This window comes from Chelon labrosus (genome assembly GCF_963514085.1).
Source record: "Chelon labrosus genome assembly, chromosome: 7".
NCBI classification, from domain to species: Eukaryota; Metazoa; Chordata; class Actinopteri; order Mugiliformes; family Mugilidae; genus Chelon; species Chelon labrosus.
Window position 1 is genome coordinate 26,275,161 of NC_140343.1, and position 16,435 is coordinate 26,291,595.

Sequence of the window (16,435 nt, forward strand, 5' to 3'; positions counted from 1 at the left end):
AAACACTTGAATTCTAAAATGTTTCTTGTTTTTTGTTTTTGTTCAGTCCCACATTGGTTGGATTGTCTATATACATCTATATCCACAAGGGGTTGTACCAACTAGACGACAAGTTGACTTTACTGCTGTGCCATGACGCTTTAAGCAGGAAGTCAATTAGTCACCGATCACATGACAGTGACAACGTTGAAGAAGACAGTTGAGAAGCCCAGTGGGTCATTTCAGCAAATTAGCAGCGGTTCATCAAGTGTGTGGAAATACTTCACTAAACGTGAAACCCATTCTACCATGACATGCAGAATATATAAGTCAGCCCTGAAATACAACAAAAGTACTACTGCAATGCACACTCATCTGAAAAAGCATCCGCTAGCACTAGCAGAGAAACGATCCATATCCTCTCAACGGCAGTCAATTAACAACTTCACCAAAAGTCCTGCAGTAACAGGGAGAAGGAGGCTGCACACCTTTAGCTGCTATACACAGAAAAGGCTTCGGAGATATACCATATTCTTTTCATTATCCCCGCTACACTATCCTGTCTTACAACACATACTATTAAGTACTATTAAATGCTATTGACGGTGCCGACGGTGCCGAGAGCTGCATATTACAAGTGTCAGACTGACTGTGTTCATGGTGTTGACGTGGGCTACAGCCGACAGTAGCCTGTGTTCAATCTTCGGTTACCTTGCAGAAAGCCTCCGTAGCTTCTTTTGTGTGAGACGCTACAGTATGTATTCAGGTCAAGATTATAGATTTCATTGTTGCAAAGTATTACTTTCTGCTGTGTTTTTATGTGTGACGTCATCGACTAGTCGACATCAACTCAACTTTCACCACATATTAGTAGACTTCAAAAAATTGGAAGTCGTTCAACCCCTAATACCCTGACTGATACTTAGTAGAAGGTGATTTAGGAAACTGTCCTTCTTCACACAATTTCAAGACTGTCAATAGCTTCCCAAAGTGTACCTAAAGCTGTGATGCAGATTTTTTTTTGTCTCCCCATTCAGATAGTGATGGTAATTACACAACAGAAATATTGGGTAAGAGGTGGAAACTAAAGTCTCTCAGTTCCTTCTCTTCTTTCAGCACTCTCCAGAGAGGAAAGTCATTCGCAATCTTCACCATGAATTCTTGTAAAGACTGCAAACCTTCCTCTGAGTATTGAGTTAATTTTTATTCTAAAACTTCCTAAAAAGAAATGTTCTTTTTCTTGCCTGTCAAAAACTCATCAAGAATTCGTAGAAGCTTAGTTACTTCTGTTATTAAACTTTTTTCCTCCACATCCTTGCCCCAGCCTACTCCGTCTAACTCGTTACAGTTGCTAATTTTTCAAACCAATGATTGCTGTTTGACGTAAACCACTACTGCTGATCGTGAGTGGCGAAGTCTCCACAGAAAACAGATAAAGTAAATCACATTGACCGTCTTGTGACAATTCAATGTTCATTCATGTGGATGTTACTTAGACATGTACCACCCACCTAGAGCAGACCAGGCCCCCCAACCCCATAGCAATGACACTCCTTGATGGCAGCAGCCATCCCCAGCAGGATGCAAAAACACTTTAGGAACAATTCAAAAGACAAGGAGAACAGCACAAGGTGTTGACCTGGCCTCCAAATTCACCAGATCCCAAACTGATCAAGTATCTGTGGGATGATCCACAGAGGCTTCTCCCCTCAACCCATGGGACCCAAAGGCCCCCACCAGACACCACAGGACACCCTCAGAAGGCCCATGTCCATTCTCTGATGAGTCACAAATGTTTTGGAGGCACAAGGGAGACCTAGACAATATTAGGAAGGTAGGGTAGTCTGGGTAGGAAGTGTAAAGGGAAAGGTTGAATAGTACAACCTTGGAGTCGCAGATGCAGTATGCAGTAACACTAGTGCCCCCCATATACTGCCATAGTTAGTTTAATCAGCACAATTCTGAACCAATGATATATTAACAAATGCATCCATATGTAGTATACAAAGAAAATATGTGTGTTAGGACAGACCACTGAATGTTGTAAGTGATAAGAGCCATTTTAATTTTAATAATTTTAACGCTGTGTCTCCTCAGCCTGTGCAGCTATTTGGATGCGTGTGCTATTTGAACAAGCAACAAACAGAATACTGTCAGCAGCTGCAGCAGTGGACAGTGGACCGATGACTGCCTGTCTAAAGGCTGGGCATACAGCAATTTACGAGTTAAGTAATCTTGAAACTGCCACCACTGGAACACAAGTGGTTCTTTCAAAGCTCTGTGTTTTTGCCCTAGAATGAGTAAATAAGGACCGCAACCGTTTATGTTATGTCCTTGTCCAGCTGTGTATTTTAATGAAGTGAGACGCCTCATTTAAAAGTGGGATCGAATGGGGTTTTAACATAGTTACCCTGCTAATTTAACCGTGCTGTCAGTGTATTTCGCATGGTAACTGAGGTAATTTGTGCCTCGTCAATGACGCAGATTTTAGCACCAGCAAGGACACTGAAGGAGTCAAGCTCTTTAAAGGACAAATTTATTGATGCGTAGATTAAACTTGTGATTTCCAAGAAAATGCCTGATCATTTTGTCCAAGTGCAGACTGTGTGTTCCTGGTAAACTGTTGAAATGCATGGACAGCACTGTTATTATCTTCAAGCGTCTTCATCAGAGTATCAAGGTCAAGCCGCCCCTCCGGATAACTGTCTGGGTGGGCTCCGCTAAATATTCTACCCTCAGGAAACACATAGCACAAGCAGCACATTTGACCAATATTAGCTTTGTGCATTACCAAGTGTGCTAGTGTAGTCCATCATTATTTCATGGCTCTATCAGTTTATATTTGCATCATCTGAAGAATAAATTGAAGTCTGGGGATGCTCAGCTAAGAGAGGATTTCTTTTTTTTTTTCTTTTCCCTAGATTATTTTGCCCCCACTTGTCAGTTGACAGCCGAGAGTGACAGTTAACACTGGGAGATAGAGTAATGGGGACAACACATGAAAAAGATCCCTGGCTAGAAATAAACCCGGGATGGACACAGCATGACGATGCCCTAGATTGGTAGATCTGATCCCGACTATAAACCCTTTGATATGCAGCGCCAGAAACACAGGGGGTGACGACATTTACAACCTTTTTTTCTTTCGGGTTTTATCTGATTTATCCCAGTGGTCTCCAACAACACATCTTAAGAAAAATAGACATTTTTAACTGACGGTAATTTCAGACGTTTGCTACTGATAATAATACAGCAGCTTGGGGTGATCATGTCCAAAACTGAAAAGAAAAAAAAGTGGTGATGGATTGTAGTTTTTGAAAGCACACAGCATGTGAATGAGAAAGCATTTTCTTATTTGGTGTAATCATAATGCTTTATGTTCATGTTCTGTCACCTCCGTGACAATGGCGGCAACATGCTACAACAGTGCATCGAGCTTGTGATCCCGCTTCTGATGCCATGTGATGGATGTTTGACTGCGTGTATTACCCTTGATAGAAACTCATTTAGTAGAAAAAAAAAAATCATCTGGCATCAGACATTCTGGGGGCATTCATTCGAAAAAACAAAAAGGGGCTTCATTTGGGATAGCGTAATGAATAGCCTCCACTAAAAAAGGGCTGGCAACAACACAGTGGGTGTTGTGTTACTAATGCAGGACGGAGGGATTTTTACATTGGCTACTGTTGTTAAACAAACAAGGAGCCAAAAGCCCCAATTAGCCAAGCATTATATGCTGCTAAGCATATATATTCATGTGGAGATGTATGAAAAAAAGAAAAAGTCCAGGACTCTGTCCAATATTTCAACCAGCATGCAGAAGGCATAACCTGCCTGCAGGACATCTGGGAGGGCAACCTCATACCCGCGATCCACACAGCTAGCGCAGAGGCCTCAGCATCACATGGTTCCAAACAATATCACATCTCCTTTGTTGCTAACTGATTACTGCCGGGATTTGCCTTCTTGTTGCGGTTCAGCTGGCAGTGCACCTAATGGAGGGAATACATACGGACAAGCTGGAAGACTCACAGACAGCCTCCTCGGACGTGAAATTACTGCCTTGCCTTAAGGCTCGCCAGCAGTGAAGGAGGTATCAGTCCAGATAATTTTTTTTATATGAATATTGAATTTTGTTTCATCCCAGTACAGTAAGCCTGAGTAATTTTGTCCAACTCTGCAGCATTGGCATTAAGAGAAAACAGGGATTTCACAATGGCCAAAGTGGTGACAGAAAATAAAGGTGTCCTCAGCCGCGAGGAACAAAGTGATGCCTATACTTCAATAATGCATGGCTTTGTGGGGGTTGGACTCCATGTCTGAATATGTACATGTGTGAATGACTGAGTGCCGGACATCATTTGGAGGCTGCTTATGTACAGGCACATCCTGGAAGCACTGGGCTAAATTGTATGGAAAATATTGATGAAGAGTGCCCACAGGGACAGTCGTCCTGTCATGTCCCAATCAATAATTTAACCATCTTTTATTATTCTCTTTTCTCCCTCACTAGCTCTTTGCGGAAAGAGGCATCTGTCAGACATTTAATCGTTCAAGTCTCCACCACCAGGAAAACAATAAATTAAAGAGTCCTGCAAACACAACATCTATCGCAATCTCGAGGAAGGATTTAATTCCAACCCAATAAACATGAAAATTGCTTTTGAATCTAAAGGGTCAGAAACATAAAAAGGAGAGCTAAATTATTGTTCATTGCCATTTCTTTGTAATGTTTCTTTCCTTTTTTTTTTTTTCCAATTTCACAGACTTTGGGTTTCTGGACACCTCCCTGCTGACAACAACATAACCATTATGTTTTTAATCTTCTGACGTGGAAAATGAGAGGAAAATAACGCTTCCATTAAGCGTGAAGATGAGAGTTACAAGGCGGTGGTTAAACAAAACACAGACTCATCCGTCTCAGATATACGAAAAACAAACTGCTGATTCCCTCCTGCAATTCCTCCGCTTTTATTCTTTCAGCCTTAACTCCTAATTGCTAGTTGATCCTAGTACTAAGCACTAGATAATTGAAGCAAATTAACCCTTCTTCCGGTCTTTAAGGAGCAAGAATGTGCACACTCAATAAGGAAAACTGCTTTTTTTAATCCATTTTATCAATACTGCTTGGAATCAAGTCCTTTTATGTTTTATATCTTGTCCTCGCTGTGAGCTGTGTATCGCATGCGTCAGGCAGTACTGAGACCCACTGACAAGTCACAAGATGTACCTGCGGATATTCACCAAAACCGCGTACTGGCAAGTATGGTTTTTATTAGATTTTTCTTTGGAAAGTCACTGTTCAGGATTTAATGGGAGATTAGAACAGTTTGTTATCAAGATGTTAAATCTGCAGCAGTCGGTATTCTTTTTATCAAATGCTCAGATTAGCACACAAACAAACCCTCAGATGACTGTATTAAAATCTCTTGGAAGTAAGCGTATACCAAAACTGGAAATATTGAACTTGTTTGCACAGGAACCACAAGTCAAGTGACTTTTTTAATGCTTGTGTCCGACTGATGGGTAAACAGTAAACATCAGGATGTTTTTCCTGATTGCTGTTTAAAAAAGAAAAGAAAAACTATGAAGGCAGATTAGCGTTAGTTACACCTTTTATACTTTTTTGGCTCATCATATACTTACTGCAATTATATCATAGCATGTCGATAAAAATGAAAAAACAAGTATGTTTCAGGTTTGTGCTTGTACATGCAGCACATTGCCGTTACAGCATAGCTGCACAGCTCAGTCACTAATGGCAAGACAGCAGAGTGGCTGCTGGGCTGACTAATCCCGTCCACTAATGGAAGTGACGCACACACGGTGAAAAGGAACCATTAAAAATGAAAAACTGCTTCAAGTGTTCCACATATTCGTGATGATGAGAGAATCATCTTGTAGAAAGTCATTTGAACGTTGCCGTCGTCAAGACTGTCAACTGCGTGTCTTTAAACTGCGGCAGTTAACGACCGTCACAATATTCCTCTCTTTCTGTCAACTGGGTGCAGATTTTAAAAGGGCTTTTAATGATCAGAATAATACAAGAGTTTTGTTTTCAATGGCATCCAGACTCAGAATAGCATAGCAGCTTGTTTTTATTTATTTATTTTATTTTTTCACTGTTTAACCTCAGATACATGCATGCACACATGTTAGATAATCTGTAGAGCTGAAGGAACCCTTGAGACTCCTTTAACTCATCTACTGACAATGCATCATTTGAGAAAGGGGGGGTTTGGAATGAAGAGGCGGTTGGTGTTGGTGAGGGAGGTAAGTGAATGCATCCACTTCATTAAGCCTATGTAGATCTGAGGTGATTAAAGTGCATTATGAGCAATTCCAGATGGAGTACACAGAGCCTTGAATCTGAACCACCCTGTGTCCTCCAGTCAGTCTTCTCCAAATGGCATTGTCTAACAAAACGGAAACATCCGACAGCGACATCAATACAGCCATTCATTCATATTTGAGTGGATATCCCTCGTATTACAGGAAAAGGAGTGACGTCAGCCTGTTTCGATTGCTTTGGGCAAAAAGGGACCCCTGCTACAACATGCCACACTGTCATGCCTGCTCAGGGATGCACCTCATATGCCGCCCTGCAGCACGCCGAGCTGGATGACCTTGAGGTCGGCGAGGGACCGGGGTGCCAGGTGACGAGGCCGGCTCGCCAGGTTTTAAACATGCCTCCATCGCAGCAGTGCCTGCAAAAGGAGGTGGCAGTGCTCAGCCCTCAGCAGTATCCCCCCCCACACATACACACACACGTACACACACACTTCAGCAGTCATTACCTGAATTTAAACCAAAACTGGAGGCTGTGTAATGAAAACGCCAACTAATTAGTCCCCTTACAATTTCCGAGCATGCTGAGCGCATGCCAGTACTCTGTCATCGTCATGAATAAATTAAAGGATGAACAGATAAAAGAATCATAACGGTGCACTGACACTTTGCAAAGAATTCTTGCAAAGATGATGGAAATATTCTAGTAGTTGAAGGTGGCAGGGCCTTTTGGATGGTCCTTATTGAAAAGAGAATAAATACAATACAAAACACAATATGTTTGCTGTTAATATTAACTATACGGAACAGTTCAATCATTCCAGGAACAACAAATGCATTTGGAATTACTAGGCAAAAACAGATTAATCATTCTGAATGGTAGAACGGTATTGATACATGTCACTGCAGAATAAATGTTGAAAACACAAACTCACCGACAGTAAAAGCATTTTTTTTTTTGTACTTTGTAGATAAAAATGTATTTAATAAGACTATACACATAATCACAGAAGTCACCTGGTTTCTTCTTCCTTCGCCAACTGGAGAGCCCTTCCACAACATCACATGCAGTTTTGCAGCAGGTGCCCAGGATACCTCATTTAAGAGGTAGCCTCGTTTAGATTTTCTAGCCACTGGATGAAATACAAACTCCAGGCAGTCGTTGAGAAAAATCTTTGCTTTTATTTGCTTTGCTTTGACTCGATCGTTTGAGATCAATAATGATCCTAAAACAGAGGCTGCTGCACAATAAGATAAAATGGTCCTTATACTCCTTCAGATATATGTGCACTTCAGATGAGACAAAATATTTCATTACAGTGCACTAAAGCAAATTCCTTCCTTACTGCTTCTGAAATGCATTTTTCTCCTTCGCCGCACCGTTGGTTTTCTTTGTTTCTTTAATAACATCAAAGGGGTAAGTAGCTGTAATCGCATGGGGTCGACAGGGCTCCATAGCGTAACATGTGACACTGTAAACATGAAATGTAATTGGTTTTGTCCACAAAATTATTATTATTATTTATTTTTTTTTTTTATTCTGTGGCATCTGGAGCAGAATAGCCTTGCAGTGGAGGAGTTCAGGCAAACTGAATGGATCCCCTGGCAAAGAGACACACATGTGTCACATGACCAACAGCACGGTAGATGTTTCCAAAAAGTAAGGTTTCCAGTTTAGAATTCAGCCTCTGTGTTCGATTACATTGTTTTTCTGGTTTGGAAACTGTGTCCATTTCCGTGACTGCGACATTAATCCTAGCTGAAACACTGGGTGAAGACCAAAGCTTGGGGCAACGGGGTCGCTGACTTTTACCCTGAGTAGGTGAACTGCACTGGGTTGAGAGGCATTGAGGGTAAATAGGTCGTGGAACGGAAACACTGATCTGATCTGAAGCATCGGGGGGGGGGTTTGTGTATGGTGCATGTGCTTAGCTTAGGGCTCAGACGGTAAAAGAACAGTGGAGAGATCCAAAGGCACCCTGATATACAGTAGTTATAAGAACCAAAGTGAGATTTACTGTGTATATGTTGATTCTCAGATGTTGTTATACTACATGTGCTGCCCTTGTATGCAGTATATCTAATGCATACATACGAAATGCAACGCTGTCTTATTTACGAACTGGGCAACTTTAGAAAATTACACATTACAGCTTCTTATTGGTTAATGACATCACTTTCCTTCCCTCGGGACATTAAAAACTTACCATTGAGACTTTCTCAGCTGACTCTCTTGGCTTTGTTCTGACGCTTCCCTTTAAAATTCACTGATTCCAATGCAACCCTTTTTTTTAGCAGATGAAATACTACAGTATGTATGAACAGAAAACCTCCACTAACCAACAGCTGGGCAAGCATATTTGCATTGGGCAGAATGGACTCTATATTGACTCACTATCACGTCTTGTGGCAGAAAGCATTATTCCATGATGTGATGGATAGGTACAAGCTGGTATACGAACATACGAACTTCAGTAGGTATCTCTGCAACTCAATAGACAGACTTCTTGGACGTAACGCCATAGCCACTACTTATTCACATTCTGCTGATAAGTCTTGTACATTTTTGAAATATTTTAAACTTTTAACAGTCTCACAGGTTGCTCTTTTAAGGCTCACAGAGCAGACGCTAATGCCTCAATCTGAATATTTGATACTAGCTGAAGTTTAAGAATACTCCTCTGCTTCTTCTTGTTTTGTCTGTTAGATTAATAGAGATGAATCCACACTTTTAGATTTAATTTTAAAGCTGGCAGTCTTTGGCGGTTATCTTGACTGAGATATACGTTTCTTTTCCAGTGATACTGTTTCGTCATGAATAGTGAGTTGGCAGTTCTTCCAATTTTCTCCTAATGGGCAGCTGTCATTATTATATGCCATCTTGGTAATGAGCTCAACTGGCCATTGTTCATAATAGGATTTTGCTGGTCTGAACACTTGAATCTAGACTTATTGGCCTGCGTGACTGTCCGTGCCCTTGACTGGAGACCCACATTACCTGCATCCACTTCCATCTGTATTCTTTTTTTTGCTTATTAGGCTAAGCACAAAGTAATTATTTCTCAGTCATTCCATTCGCTTGGCAGCGGGAGGCAGACTGGAGGCAAACCACTTCTGCAGACTAATAGGCTCACATCAGAGGTGGCCCCTGCTACAAAAAGTGTGTATTAATGTCTTGGACTCCAGTTGCTGATACAATATGCATCACATGCGTCTGAGTTTCAGGGGGTAATTTTTACCAGCCATCTTTAAAGTCCTGTAGTGTTCATCTGTATTCTCTTCTTCCTCGCTGACTCCTTTTACTTGACTATTTTTCCACTCATTCATTCACTTATCCTCTGTAACTGCTTGTCCTGTGAGGGGTCGCGGGGGGCTGGAGCCCATCCCAGCTGTCATCGGGCGAGAGGCGGGGTACACCCTGGACAGGTCGCCAGTCTATGGCAGGGCAAATACAGGGAGAGACAGACAACCATTCACATTCACTTGCACACCTACGGCCAATTTAGAATCACTAATGAACCTAATTAGCATGTCTTGGACGGAGGGAGGAAGGTGGAGTACCCGGAGAGAACACATACAGACATAAGAAGAACATGCAAACTCCACATAAAAAGGCCCCAGTCTGCCTGGATTTGAACCCGGAAACTTCTTGCTGTGAGGCATCACTGCTTATTTTTCCATTTTGTTTTTAGTCCACTTCCAGATTTTTGTCTTCTCAGTCCTACACTAATTTGCACTCACCCATGTCTCAATCTTTCTTTCTCCCTTTCAATCATTTTTTCCACCTTTCATCTTACCTTTATTTCTCCCTAACTCATTTCTGCTTCCTGTATTCTCCCCAGCCCTCCCCTCTGTTCCCCATAATAGCTTGCATCTCCACTGGCTCCATCTGCCAGGACCATGAAGGGCACAATGCCCGCTGCTCAGCCCAAACCTCGGAGGTGCCACTCTGGCCACTGGACTGAACACGCTGGCATATGTGTTGTTCAGGAGGATGGCGGTACACAACTGTGACACTCAAACAAAACACACACGTACAGCCAGGTGGCGGTGTCATGCATATGCATAGAAAAGAATGTGTGAGCTCTTTTAGAGCTAACACCTGTACACACACACACACACACATACACACAAACATGGTGGACAGCTCTGACGAGCTCCAAGTAAACTAGTTTGGGACGGTGACATATTCTTAGACTTATAGCCTACTTTGTGACATTTTGTCTTGCAACCTCAAAGACATGAGTAAAAAAGTTTTAAACTCAAGTACACATGGTTTAACAGAAGAGTTTATTAATGGTGCAATTGAATTGTCATTCTCAGTAACACAGTATTCACATTCAAAGCTCTGATGCTGAGGTTCCTCATTTTTAACCACACCTGACCTTAGAGGTCATCTTCTAATACACAGACTGTATATAAATATGGACAACATGTCTTGCATTGGCCAAACTGACGACACTGGGGATACGGGCGGTGCCATCTAGCAAGTTTCAATATGACAGAAAACAATCCTTGAAAGAAATAAAAGTTTGAAGTGTATTTTTGTGTTTTAGTTTGGCCCAAGTCCCATCCATCAACATGGAGGAGGTGGAGCTTATGACCTATACTACAACCAGTCACCAGGGGGAGCTGTACTTGCTTTGGCTTCACTTTTGAGGAGCTGTTCCGTTGTCCATCTTTGCAGTCTGTCTCCTGTATCTCATCGTCCACTAGGGGACTGACTCACTTTTCAGAGGCAGCCTCAAGTGGCCATTTGAGGAACTGCAGTTTTTTTTTCGGTTGCTGCTTGGTGGGAGTCTGTCCTGGTTAGTGAGCAAATCAAAGTTTACACCAATATCAGTTACTTTACTTTGCTATTTATTGCATTTGAAGAAGTTCAACCTCCAGAAAATGTTTTATTAGCCTAACACCCTGACTGGTGCTGTTCCTAAAATCCTTTGTCTCTTGTTATAGTAAAAGTGAAAAGATCGAAAGCCAAGTAGTAAAACAATTTTTATGTGTTTCTTATCATCAAATGAGGTCATTGTCTTGAGAAAATAGTTTATTCTCCTTTAAAAATGAGACCTTAATATTCGTGTTTTGTGACAACTTCTGGAGGGTGAAGGGCGGAGGCTGGAGCCTATCCCAGCTGTCATTGGGCATGAGGCCTGGTACACTCTGTACCAGTCTATCACAGGGCTAACACAGAGAGACAGACACACTTACATGCATACCTACAGCCAATTTAGAATCACCAATTAACCTAATGAGCATGTCTTTGGACAGTGGGAGGAAGCCAGAGTACCTGGAGAGAACCCACGCAGACACAGAGAGAACATGTTAACTCCACACAGAAAGGCCCAGTCGGCCGATGGATTCAAATCCAGAACCTTCTTGCTAACCACGTCTTAAAATTATTAATGAAACATCTACATGCCAAAGTATTTTCAGCCAACTCTTGGGAGCTGACATTAGCTTGTCATTTTAAATGCAGTTTGAATTTTAATACGAGGCCAGCTTTTGTCTTCCTCAGTCTAAAATTACAATCGCATTGCATGGCACGGGTATGATAATGAGAATTATCTCACAAGTCATCCTCACACCCTGTACATTGCATGTAGCATACATATAGAGGTAAGCAAGTTATATCAGTGACAATGGAATGTCGCAGAATCTGACACAGAATTTACAGCATTCTTCATCTGCTGCTTTTTCTCAGAGAAGCATATACCGGTCTACCCATCCCGCCGGGGTTTTGTCACCAGAATCTGCTCAGAACAGCAGTGGTTTTATGTGTTGCGACATGGAGCACACTGCATCTAGTATATATAGCCCTGACACTTTGTTTGTAACTCACCCCCCACTCCTGGTAAGAGCACTGAAGCAGTGTGTATCTGCTGCACTCTTTGCTAGAGCTACAGCTGCTATTCATTCTGAAGGACGGCAATTATTTGACATTGACAGGTGTGCAGATGCAGCATGGAGTTGTAGTGTGCAGTGTCTTGTACTTGAATCATCAGTGAAGTTATGGTCCACTGAAAGAGTGAAAGAAGCAAAAAGTGTAGCTGTGGTAAACAACTGTGGTGTAGAAACACACACACCCTCTCTTATGCATGTATGAAGGTTTAACTTCCCTTCTTAATCGATGTGCACTCTCCCTGCCTTAACTTGAGAGCCATTAGACAGAAGTGGGAGCATCCTTGACTCAACTGCAGTTCCCTTATTATGTGTGTTCATATTTAAACCAAGATGTGCATGGTCAAGTTGATGTGCACACAGGCAGACGTTATGACAAGCCTGTTTGGAATTGGACAGTAGTGGCCCAGGGTTGAGAGACGTGTCAAATGGGTAACCTTGGTAGATGGAATTTTTGTGTGTGTGTGCTGCATGTGGTTTATTTTTTATTTATATTTTTAATCATTGTGAAGAATGGGAAAAGTATTAATATTTTTGAGTGTGTGTGTGTGTGTGTACTAACTCACAATCGTGCCTGCATTGTGCATTTTTCTTTGATGTGTCACTTCTTTTTTAAATCGCCATCCAACACCCACTTCAAAGAAGACTGTTCTACAGTCTGGTTTCCAGTGGATACCACACAGAACTTTATACTGTCACTTACACTTGATAATTGAATTGTTCTTGCAACAAGCTGGAGATGAAAAATAAATGGAGATGAAATGAATAAAATCTTCTTACTTACTGTGACACGTATATATATATATCTATGTATATATATATATATAGAGAGAGAGAGAGAGAGAGAGAGAGAAAGAGAGAGAGAGAGAGAGAGAGAGAGAGAGACTCCATCAGAATCCCGAGAATAAACCTGGCCGAAGGGACTGCTGGACTAAATTTTATCACCACTTTTATAAAAGGGAACACAGTAGCAGCCAGAGCAAAATCTGATTATTAGGATCACTATGCAAATGTGTACTTGAGATATGTATTCATACCCCTGCCATTTTTTTTTTTTTTTTGTGATAGAGGCACAAGTAAGTAGTAACACTCACTGCAGGGCATCTGTATCGCTCAGCCGTAAAGCTAATACAGTATTAGTGCTGGCGCAGTAAATATCTCCCATTTCTTCCATTTTATACGTCTGCCATATGATACAGTGGTGTGTGATCATAGCCGTACATATAGTGGGATGTGCTGTAATTGATGTCAGAGTCTTCATAGAAGTGAAGGCTGCTTCACTTCTATGAAGACTCTTTCACTTTGTTTTCCTTTTCTTTTTTTTCTTTTTTTACATATATCTCACTCACACACACTTCAGAGAACATGTGCTTGTTCAAACAGGATATGCATGACACTTACTGCCATATATATTTCCGCATATGTCTTATTTTCCTGTATTCTGGGAGGAATGCATTTTGACAACATAAATGTCCTCAGTCTATACATACTAACAGTCAATTCAAAGTGTCCCAAACAAAGGAATTTGGTTGTAAAGTGTTTGGTGGTAAAGTCAAATGTCTTCTTGTTTAAGGCATGTCTTATAGTAAGGAGTATACAGTAGAAATTTAAGTTGGCGGGTATTTAATGTTGGCTGGGCTACTAATTTTTTGAGGATGCCAGAAAGGGGCGTCGACAGATTTTCTGGCCACTTGAGGGCAACACAACAGGACGTAAATCGCCCTAAAAAGGTGGCACGGCATAATAATAATAACAATACATTTTATTCGTGGTTGCCTTTCATCACTCAAGGTCACCTTACATAAAACAACAATACATAAAACATCATAAGAATAAAGCATACAATGCAATAGCATAAAAGCAGATTAAAGTCACCTGAAAATAAAAGTTGTCATGTTTGTGCTGGCCCTGCAATAGACTGGCAACCTGTCCAGGATGTACCTCTCGCCTAATGACAGCTGGGGTAGGCTCCAGCCTCCCTGCAGAAGTACCCAGTATCCCAGAATGGACAACCCAAACACTGGTTCTTTCACAGTTTTGCATCTTTAGTGACCACCCTGTGTTACAGCCACTGATGGGGAGTCTAAGATAAAGGTATTCAAGTTGCTTGCAAAGTGGTGCTTCATTTGGTTCTGGACAGGTACCATTCAGAAGTGTTGGTAGAGACAATACCAGAGATGGTGGATGGTTTAGATTAAACCTAAAGAGCAAAGCTTAACACAGAGCTTTTAGTTTAGTGGTAATTATTTGTATTTGTCTGGATAGATATGGAATGAATTTACTATCATAATGCAAGAGCATTTTAAATTGATTCGAGGGCAGAATTTATCGATTTCATTCTCAGATTTTATGATATTATCTCTCAAAACTCTGCTCTCGCTCTCAAATTTGCTCTGCGCGTGCTCAAACTGTGTCCACGCACTCGGTTATGATGCTGCTCGCGCAGATTTCCTGCGCTCAATCTCCAGCTCTCTCTCTTGCTCTCACGAAACTCTGCTCTGCTCGCGGATCTTTGGTGTATCAACGCTGTCAACCAATAGAAGGCCGGCTGGTAGTGACCAATCAGATGATCCCTGTTTGTATACAAACCTGTTTGGCTGTTTTTCGAGGAGCGTCGCATACGGGCGGGCACTCTTTCAACAGGTTTTATCCACTCCCAGGGGCGTCACCAGCCGATTTTACCGGGGCTTCAGCCCGGGGAAAATTGAGCTCAGCCCGGGTAGCCAAAATTGTTATTTAACTTTTTTTTTTTCGTTATGCGTTCTATCCCTCGTAGCCTGTTAGAACAAGGCATCCCGAACACTAAACTGACAAGGAGAAGCAGACAGGCCGGGCGGGGCGGAGCTGGGCTGGAGAGGGCAGAGGCGCTTCGCGGTCTGGTGGTCTGAGATCAGTGGCTCTGTGCTCTCAAGTAACGTTACTGCTGTCAACTAGTCACTTGGTAGTTCAGCGTCATAGGTTGCAGTAGGCTACGTTGAGAAAGCAGACGAGACATGGCAGAACATTTGCTTAATGATACATTACATGCAACCTCACACTTAAACGTGTATGGACCTAGTAATTCAATAATAAATAATTTGGGCAGTCTAATGTATTCTGTTGTCTACCAGTGTTTCCCATTAATTAACGAGACTGTGGCGGCCCGCTCATTTGACCATAAAAAAAAAAAAAATCATAAAAAAAATAAATAAAATAAAATAATGATGATGATGATGATGATGATGATGATGATGATGATGATGGCTGCACCTGGCGCTATCCAGTCATACATCTGAGGACAGCAGGACGGCGTTTGAAGATAATTTGAGAATTTTTTGAGAATAGAAACGACGAGATGATCTATGCAGGGGTGCTCATTACGTCCATCGCGATTGACCGGTAGATCGCGAAGGTAGTGCGGGTAGATCGCGTGCCGCCGAATTTTTTTTTTTTTAGATGTTAGTCTAAAACATTTATCTGTTGCAACTCCAAAACAAACAGCAAGACAAAAGTTCATCTTTATTTTTACTTTATATTTGCAACATGCCCACAGTTCAGCGGCACACATCCACAGCCACGCACAACTTCAACAACTCAAGACTACCATCTTTCTTAAAGAGACAGAGCTATTTTTCTAAAGGTGCAGTGCACCAACTTTTCTTGATAAAAATAAAACCCTGCCACCACAGTCTCATAAAATCCTGTGGGAAACACTGTCTACTATAATAACACCTTTTATGTACTGTATATATATTAAAAAAATCCTCAGTTAATCTTTAAATTTACATACGGTCCAGCCGGGCTAAGCCCAGGTTGCCCTTAAAGTCTAGAAACGCCCCTGTCCACTCCCTACCCCCGGGGCAGTAATAAATGTGATTTCTTGTATTTGTTGGACCACTGTTCGAATAAAATATCATTCAACACATACAAGAGCGTCCGAGCTTCTCATTAAAATGGCTATATTGTATAATAACAGCCGCATCGAACACTGCTCTTTGCGGTGTGCTGGTGCAGAAAACAATGTCACCATCCTGAAGCTAGCGGGACGGACAAAATGGATCGGCGGCAAAGCCAAAGTGCTCAGGCAAGTTATTTTTAGACTCATTTTAATGTCACGCGCTCGTGGTAACTTTCGTGAACGCTTTAAAATCAAGGTAAAATGTTTACGATGAGGCAGTGAGCTGCTGAGGCTCTTGGTCTCTGTTCCAGACCTAGCTAATGAGCTATATTCTAGATGTGCAACAAATATTTACATGGGACATTGGTGGTTATTATTTTTCTTCCTAATGTT